This window comes from Mus musculus, chromosome 14, assembly GCF_000001635.26.
Source record: "Mus musculus strain C57BL/6J chromosome 14, GRCm38.p6 C57BL/6J".
NCBI lineage: Eukaryota > Metazoa > Chordata > Mammalia > Rodentia > Muridae > Mus > Mus musculus.
The window spans coordinates 47,133,662-47,140,856 of NC_000080.6; the positions used below are offsets into that span (position 1 = coordinate 47,133,662).

At 46.5% G+C, this 7,195-nt stretch overlaps 1 pseudogene; it reads right to left on the reverse strand.

Annotated features, from left to right (window-relative positions):
• Nucleotides 1-1,209: 1,209 nt before the first annotated feature.
• Gm52169 lies at nt 1,210-1,358 on the reverse strand (annotated as a pseudogene).
• Between the last annotated feature and the right edge of the window lie 5,837 nt (nt 1,359-7,195).

Genomic DNA, 7,195 nt, shown 5'->3' on the forward strand with positions numbered 1-7,195 from the left:
GAATCTCAGGCGTAGGAGAGACAGCAGACACTCAGCAAGCACCTCTAGGATGCTAGGTGAGGGACCCAGAGGTAGACTGGACCCTGGACCTCCCAGGTCAGAGCCCAGTAGGGATGGCAGGTGTCTCTGATCTCCTTCCGTTTTTACTAACCATGAAGACTGATCTATGGGATGTGTGCTACATACAAACCCACACACATGCGCTTGCGCGCACACACATCTAGGAAAAGAAACTCTGTTTCTTGCTTATAACCAAATTATCCCATTTCCTGACCTTAAAAAAGAACAGCAGGTTTCCTTAGAAGATTTCAAACCTTATTAGCCACAGTGGGAAATGATGCTTTAATGGGGCTATGATGGTCTCAGCCTCGGGTGTCTGTGTACGCGGCCGTATTACTTAGCAACACCGTGGCCGGTTAGGTTTAATTTCCTAGCTTGCCTGATAAGGAGGCTGCAAATGTAATTTGTGGGGCTGCAAGCTGGGCAAACTTGCAGGGCTATTAGATGAGTCACTGGGTGAGCCAGGCCTCTGTGCCCAGCTCTGCGGAAGAAGAGAGATGAGCTCTGATCTGCCGGGCTGATACCACTGAGGCAGACACAATTTTCCAGGTGTCTAGGAGCTTGTTCGGCTCCCTCCCCTCCTGCTTGCTGGGTTGTTGCCACCATTCATTAAGGGAAGCTTCGCTCACCTCTCAAACCTCGACACAATCATCTTCTAGCTCTCTGGGCTCTGCCTGAAAGCTCAAAGCCTGGTGAGGCCCAACGACAAAGGTAATAGCAGCAACAGTAACATTTTAAGCACTTGGTAAACACTGTGCCAGAGCTTTAGGTAAACACTTTCTGTTGTCTCCCAGGCATCCCCAGAAAGGAGGCATTACTATGACTCTAATTTCCCACTGAAGAAACCGGAGCTCAGAGGGTGACAATCAGCTGGAAGACAATAGAGGGTAGGGGACATGGCTGCCGGCTGAACCGAGGATAGCCTGCCAAAGGACCTAGCTGTCACCCAGCACCTTCCAGCAGAGCCATGACTTTCACTGTTCTCCAAGGATCAGGAAACCCAAGGTTTTATATATACATATACATACATACATATACATATGTTAATACATATGTGTTAATACATATATATGTATATATGTGTTATATACATATATATGTATTATATATACATACATATGTATTATATATGTGTGTGTATGTATTATATGTGTGTATATGTATTATATATATTTATGTGTATATATAGATATGTATATCTATATATACATATATATATACAGACACATATACACAAAGTTGTATGAACTGACTAATTCACACTACACTTGATCTTAGCCAAAAGGTCGAGAAGCGATAAGCTGACTAATTCAGTTATTTAATAATACCTTCATAACCAAACCCAATCTGTCTGCTAGGCAGATCCATGCCCCACACACCTGTGTACAATCTTCTCATTAGCATAAGCAAGTAAACTCATCAAAAGACCCAGTCCAAACTGAGATCTTTCCCTCCGTGAATTGTCTGGTGTCGCAGTCTTCTGAGCACCTCTCCCTTCCGTGCAGCCTCATCCTCCCGGGTGCTCCAGCCAATTATTGGTTCTCTGTGGGTTTCACATCAGACACTCCAATCCCACTCATCTCCCTTCCTCTTGTGCCTACCCTCTACCCTGGCAACCTTCCCCCAATGGAGAATAAAGACTCCCATTGTGGAAGCTGTAGTGTGTCACAGCATGTCCCACAGTATCACCTTTTGTCCACACGTCTTTGTTCGCAAATGTTCACTGCAATGAGTCATCGGTCTGGTACAGAGGCCTCTGGCTTCTGCTACACTATCAATATTGGAACCTCATGGGACTTTTCTCAGATATCCTGTTGTTACCCTGTGTCATTGAGACCTTGAAGCTTTGGTTCTGGAGGACCAGCCCCTTTACCTACTCCAGTAGTTCATCGATGGGGTAGATGTTGAGTGGGCCAATTCAAAGCCCTGGATCTGGGCCTGAGAAGTATCTGAGCTAGTCAGCCCACCAGCTCTCTCACACCCACACTACAAGAGTGAGCTCTTCTTCCCCGTCCTGACTGGCTGGTCTAATGCTGCTCGGATGACCAGCTTTCCTGCCTGCCTTGGGTGGCAAGGGGTGAGGAGAGGAGTATCTATCTCTCCATCACCCATGTGACAACATGGCAGACAAGTGGCAGAGCCAGCTCTCCTATGCTCATACCTTCTGGGTCGGCCTACCCACAACTCCTGCAACCAGAGCCAGCTCTGCAGTGCTTCCTGGGTGATGTGGGGTCAGCCAAGATTCTTGACACCTTACCTCCTTCCCTCATACCTCACGTCAAGCTCTCACAGGACCCCATCTATCTTACACACAGAGCCAAGTCTGTTTCTCACATCTCTAGTGTGACTACCTTGTTTCAGGCCAGAATTGTCTCCAGCCTGGATGTCACAAGCTACCTTATCCCCTACTCTGGTCTCACCAGAAGAGCCCAGGTGTCCCTGTTGAACCCATCTGATCCAGATTCTCTGCTCAGGGTTACTTACTGCCTCCCATCCTGCTGAGTGAAGGTTCGCATGCTAAACAGCCACAAGACCCCTGGGGACCCCATCCCACCTGCAGACTCATCTTTCCTGTACCCCAGACATGGCACCTTCTCTTGGCTGTTGTCATTCACCCAACACACTCCAGCCCCAGGTCCTAGACACTTAGTATTCCTCTGGAAGCTTTCGTCTGGTGCCCTCTTGGCTCTTGTCACCTCTGGTCAGTCTCCATCAAGTTAGAAACAGCTTCCAGGACAATGTATGTAAATAGAAATCTCCCCATCACTCCTCCCACCTCATCCTTCCTGATTCTCACTACCACCTGCCCTGTGTCTTGGTTCACATTATCTGCCCTCCAGCTACAGCACAAAAGCAGGGAGCTTGGTTTCTTCTCTGCTAGATCCCCAGTATCTCAGAGTAGGCCTGGTGCCTACACACTGTTCCTTAGATATTTGCTAAATAAATGAGAGAGCAAATGTTCCCGTGGGATGCACTGTTACATGCCCTGAGGGTAGCACACACATGGGCCTCACCTTGGCCTCTTTACTCCATGTGACGTAGGAGGCCTGCCATCTGGCCATTATCACCCGCACCTCCACCACAGCCACTCCTTAACAAAGTGAGCTCCATTTTTCATGTCTGATGATCACTGGCTGAGAAAAGACAGGGACTGCTGAGTCACCGGTAACTTGTGATCTCTCTGTGTGTACCTTGCCCTGGATGAACTGAGAAGCAGCTCAGTCATGAGGCTGGTTAATTGAATAATTAGCCTTGGTGAGACAGGGAGGCTCTGCGTGAGGGTAAAGCATTTTAATCCTTGATTATAGAACTAGATAGCAGTGCTCTGCTCATTTACCTATAGAATTGGTGGTTGTGCTTCGTTGGACTAAGCGTTACACTTTTACTTAAACACGTATGCACTACGGTGGCTTGCATGAGAATTGACCCCATAGGATCAAATGTTTAAATACTTGGTCCCTGTCGGTGAAACTCTTTGGAAAGGATGAAGAGGTGTGGAGGAGGTGTGTCACTGGGGGCAGGCCTTGAGGCCATTCCTAGTGTGTTCTCTGCCTCCTGCTTGTAGTTTGAGATGTGAGCTCTCAGCTGTTCCTGCCACCATGCCTCTGCTCTCTATCATGGATTCTAACCCTCTGGAACTGGAAGCCTAAGTAAACATCTTTTATAAGTTGCCTTGGTAATGGTGTTTTATTACAACAGAAAGTAATTAATACATATACCATAGGAAAATAGATACGGCCCAACCTTGGTATTTCTTTCACCTAAACAAGCGCCTCCTTTTTAAATGGGCCAAATGATTCTAACTTCATCCATGTCCTCAGAAAATGTCTAGACAGAACAATGGTTAGGCCCAGGTTCCCTCTATGGTTGCCATGTTTTCCTGCAAGCAGCCTGGTGTGGTCGGCTCTACACAGTCTAGAGGCCGCTCTGTCTAGGGCAGGACCCACTTTGATAACTATATGCAACATCCCAGATGTTCACTCTCTTTGGCCACTAGATTCTGCTTGACCAAGAAGGAAAAGCTAGAAAGGTGGCTCTTTTCCAGTGCTGAAACTCACTCAAGAAAAGAGCTGAGCCTAAAAGACACATACTTGCTCAGAGGAGGGGAGAGCTTCCATCCGGGCATCAGCACTAAAGCTGATAGAAAAGGCTAGGAGGGTTGACAGAGATGCTACCCATTTCTCGAGGGGCAGGTGGATGGTACTTCTGGACAGACTGCTGTTTGCTGAGGAACCCAGTGCATGAGGAAGGTTCTTTCACTCGACTCTTGCTCTCTCTGAATCTTTCCATGGTCAATGGCTCTCAGGTCAACATAGTCCTTCAAAGATGCTGATGTGGGTGTGCCCTTCACCAGAGTCCTCTCATGGTCACCCCTGCATGTCAGCCTCCACTCTTCTTCTGAAGATGTGGCAGGATGCCATCATAGGGTGTCCCCTGCCAGCCCACCTAATTCCTCAATCTAAGAGAGAATATTCATTTTCTTTTCAGAAGAGACACAAATCATGGGACATCATAGAGAAAGTCACAGAGAATGGAGGGTCACAGAGGAAGGCGATTGTTCAGGAGAACTTGGGATATCCAGGGGCAGATGGAGGCATGTTAAAAGTGAAAGGCAAAGGCATGTTTTAAAGATTTATGGGATGGGATGAATGTCATAGACTTAGACACACTTAAGCCAGAGTGGCAACTGCAGGATAGCAGAATAAGAAGCCATGGCCTTCTTTTTACCTCAGAAACACAAGAATTCAGCAGCAGTTCCCAGATAAACGTCCTTAGCGAAGAATCTGGAGGCTAATTGAGATGGCGCTGTACACCAGGTGGATACAAAATCAGACGCACTGAAGCTGGTGAGGAGATGCTCTGCCCCTGGCACAGAGCCACTCTGTTAAGAAGGCTCCCTACCTCCCCACTACTCCAAGAGAGAGAAGCGCGTGTCTCTTCATGTGTGTAGAGCTCTTGTTTTTCTGGGGAGACCAGAGGTCTAGCTTTGGCCTCACCAGGCTTCAGTTCTGTTAGGTTTAAGGCAATCTAGACCCAATGAGTCTAGGGGGGAAGAAAGGCAGCCGTTTGGATTGAAAGATATTATGGAGTTTCCTCCATGCTCAGCCCAGAGTGGGTGGACAAAAATAAATAAATAAAATACAAAATAAAAAATCCCAGCTATCAGCTTCTCCCTGAGAAGGAAAATATTCAAGCCATGCAACCAGGGCCTCCATTTGTCTGGAAATCTGTCTTGCCAGTGCTGAGTTCTGGCAGGCAGGACATCCTCTAGTCATGTGGAGGAAGCAGAAATGGTGGTTTGGCCTGTGGCTGGAATAGCCTCCTCTGCGAAGCCCAGCAAACAGACAAAGCTATAGCTGCCTGTTCTGCTGTAGGAAGAGGAAGAGTTGCAGAGGACCTCCGAGTCTCTGGTCAGGCTGATGTGTGGCAGATAATCTGGTCATGTTATTTCTCGTGCACAGTGGAAGCTGGGAGAGGTGCCTGCTGCCTCTAAAGCATGGGCAGTGTATGAAAGGACAAGGAAAGTGAAGAGTTGGACCAAAGAAAATTTCATAAACAGATGAAATAACTTTCTCTCTCTCTCTCTCTCTCTCTCTCTCTCTCTCTCTCTCTCTCTCTCTCTCTCTCTCTCTCTCTCTCTCTCTCTCTCCATGCCTCCATCTGCCCCTGTATCATCCTCCCCCCCATATATACTCTTTGTTGTTTTGGTTGGTTGGCTGGTGGGTGAGTTGTTTGTTTGTTTGTTTGTTTGTTTTTAAGACAGGGTCTCTATGTAGCCCTGGCTGCCCTGGAACTGAGACTAGACTTGCCTCAAATTCACAAACATCTGCCTACCTCTGCATCTTGAGTGGTGAGGTTAAAGGCGTGCACCATCACACCTAGCAACAAGGTAAAATTTCAACAAAGAAATGGATAATGTCAAAAGGTAGGCTTTCATTGTCGTGAAGTGACACCATGATCAAGGCAATTCTTAAAAAGGACAACATTTAATTGATGCTGGCTTACAGGTTCAGAGGTTCAGTCCATTATCATCATGGTGACAAGTTTGGTAGTATCCAGGCAGATATGGTTCTGGAGAAGGAGTTGAGTGTTCTACATCTTGATCCAAAGGCAGCCAGAAGGAGAAGAAGGAGAAGGAGGAGGAGGAGGAAGAGGAGGAGGAAGAGGAGAAGGAAGAGGAGTAGGAAGAGGAGGAGGAAGAGGAGAAGGAGAAGCTATGAATGCAAACATACTCTGAGAGTGATTGAGTCAGGAGAACACAAAGAAAGAGTGAAAAGGAATGGAGGAAGCTGGAGGTACTTAGGAGATACTAGAACGTCAACTGAAAAACACATTATCAGAGTATTAAGAGGAAGTGTCCTGAAAGTTTACTCAGAAAACTCCCAACATCTTGGAGAAGGAAATGTCCATATCTCAGAAGACATAAGGATCTCCAAATAGATGAATACTAAGAAATCTACTTTCCTTTATGAAACACACTGTAATCAAACTGTCAAAGACAGAAATTTGAAAGCAACAAGTTAGCAGAGTTCATTTTCATGGATTTTTAAATTGTTCCACTTTCTTGTTCTGTTCACCGGTGTCAGCCCTTGGTGGTCAGAAGCCGTACTTGGTTTAACTTTAATTAACTTGTTCAGATTTGTCTCGTGGTCTAAGTTCTCTCCCTAGGTACTATCCTCATGACATGTCTGTGAGACACCAGTCAAATTTTCATCAGAAACCTTATAAGCAGGAAGGGAGTGAACCCATGATTTCAAAGTGCTAGTTAAAAAAACAAACAAACAAAATCAAAAGTCCTGTTAGCATAAGAATGCTATGCTCAGCAAAAATGTCCTTCAAAAATGAGCTGGAGCTGGGGAGTAGACTCAGTGGGCTAAGTGCTTGCTGTGCCAACATGAGGACCAGACTTCAGGATCCCAACACCCATGTAAAAGCAGGGCACAATGGCACCCACCTCCAACCCCAGCAGTGAGGAGACAGGTGGTTCCTACCAGCTCACTGGCCACAACCTAGCCAAACTGGATATCCTACGTTGAGTGAGAAACCCTGCCTCAAAAAATAAAGTGGAATGCAATCAAGAAAATACTTGAAGTCCACCTATGACCTCCACATGTACATTACAGTATGTACATGT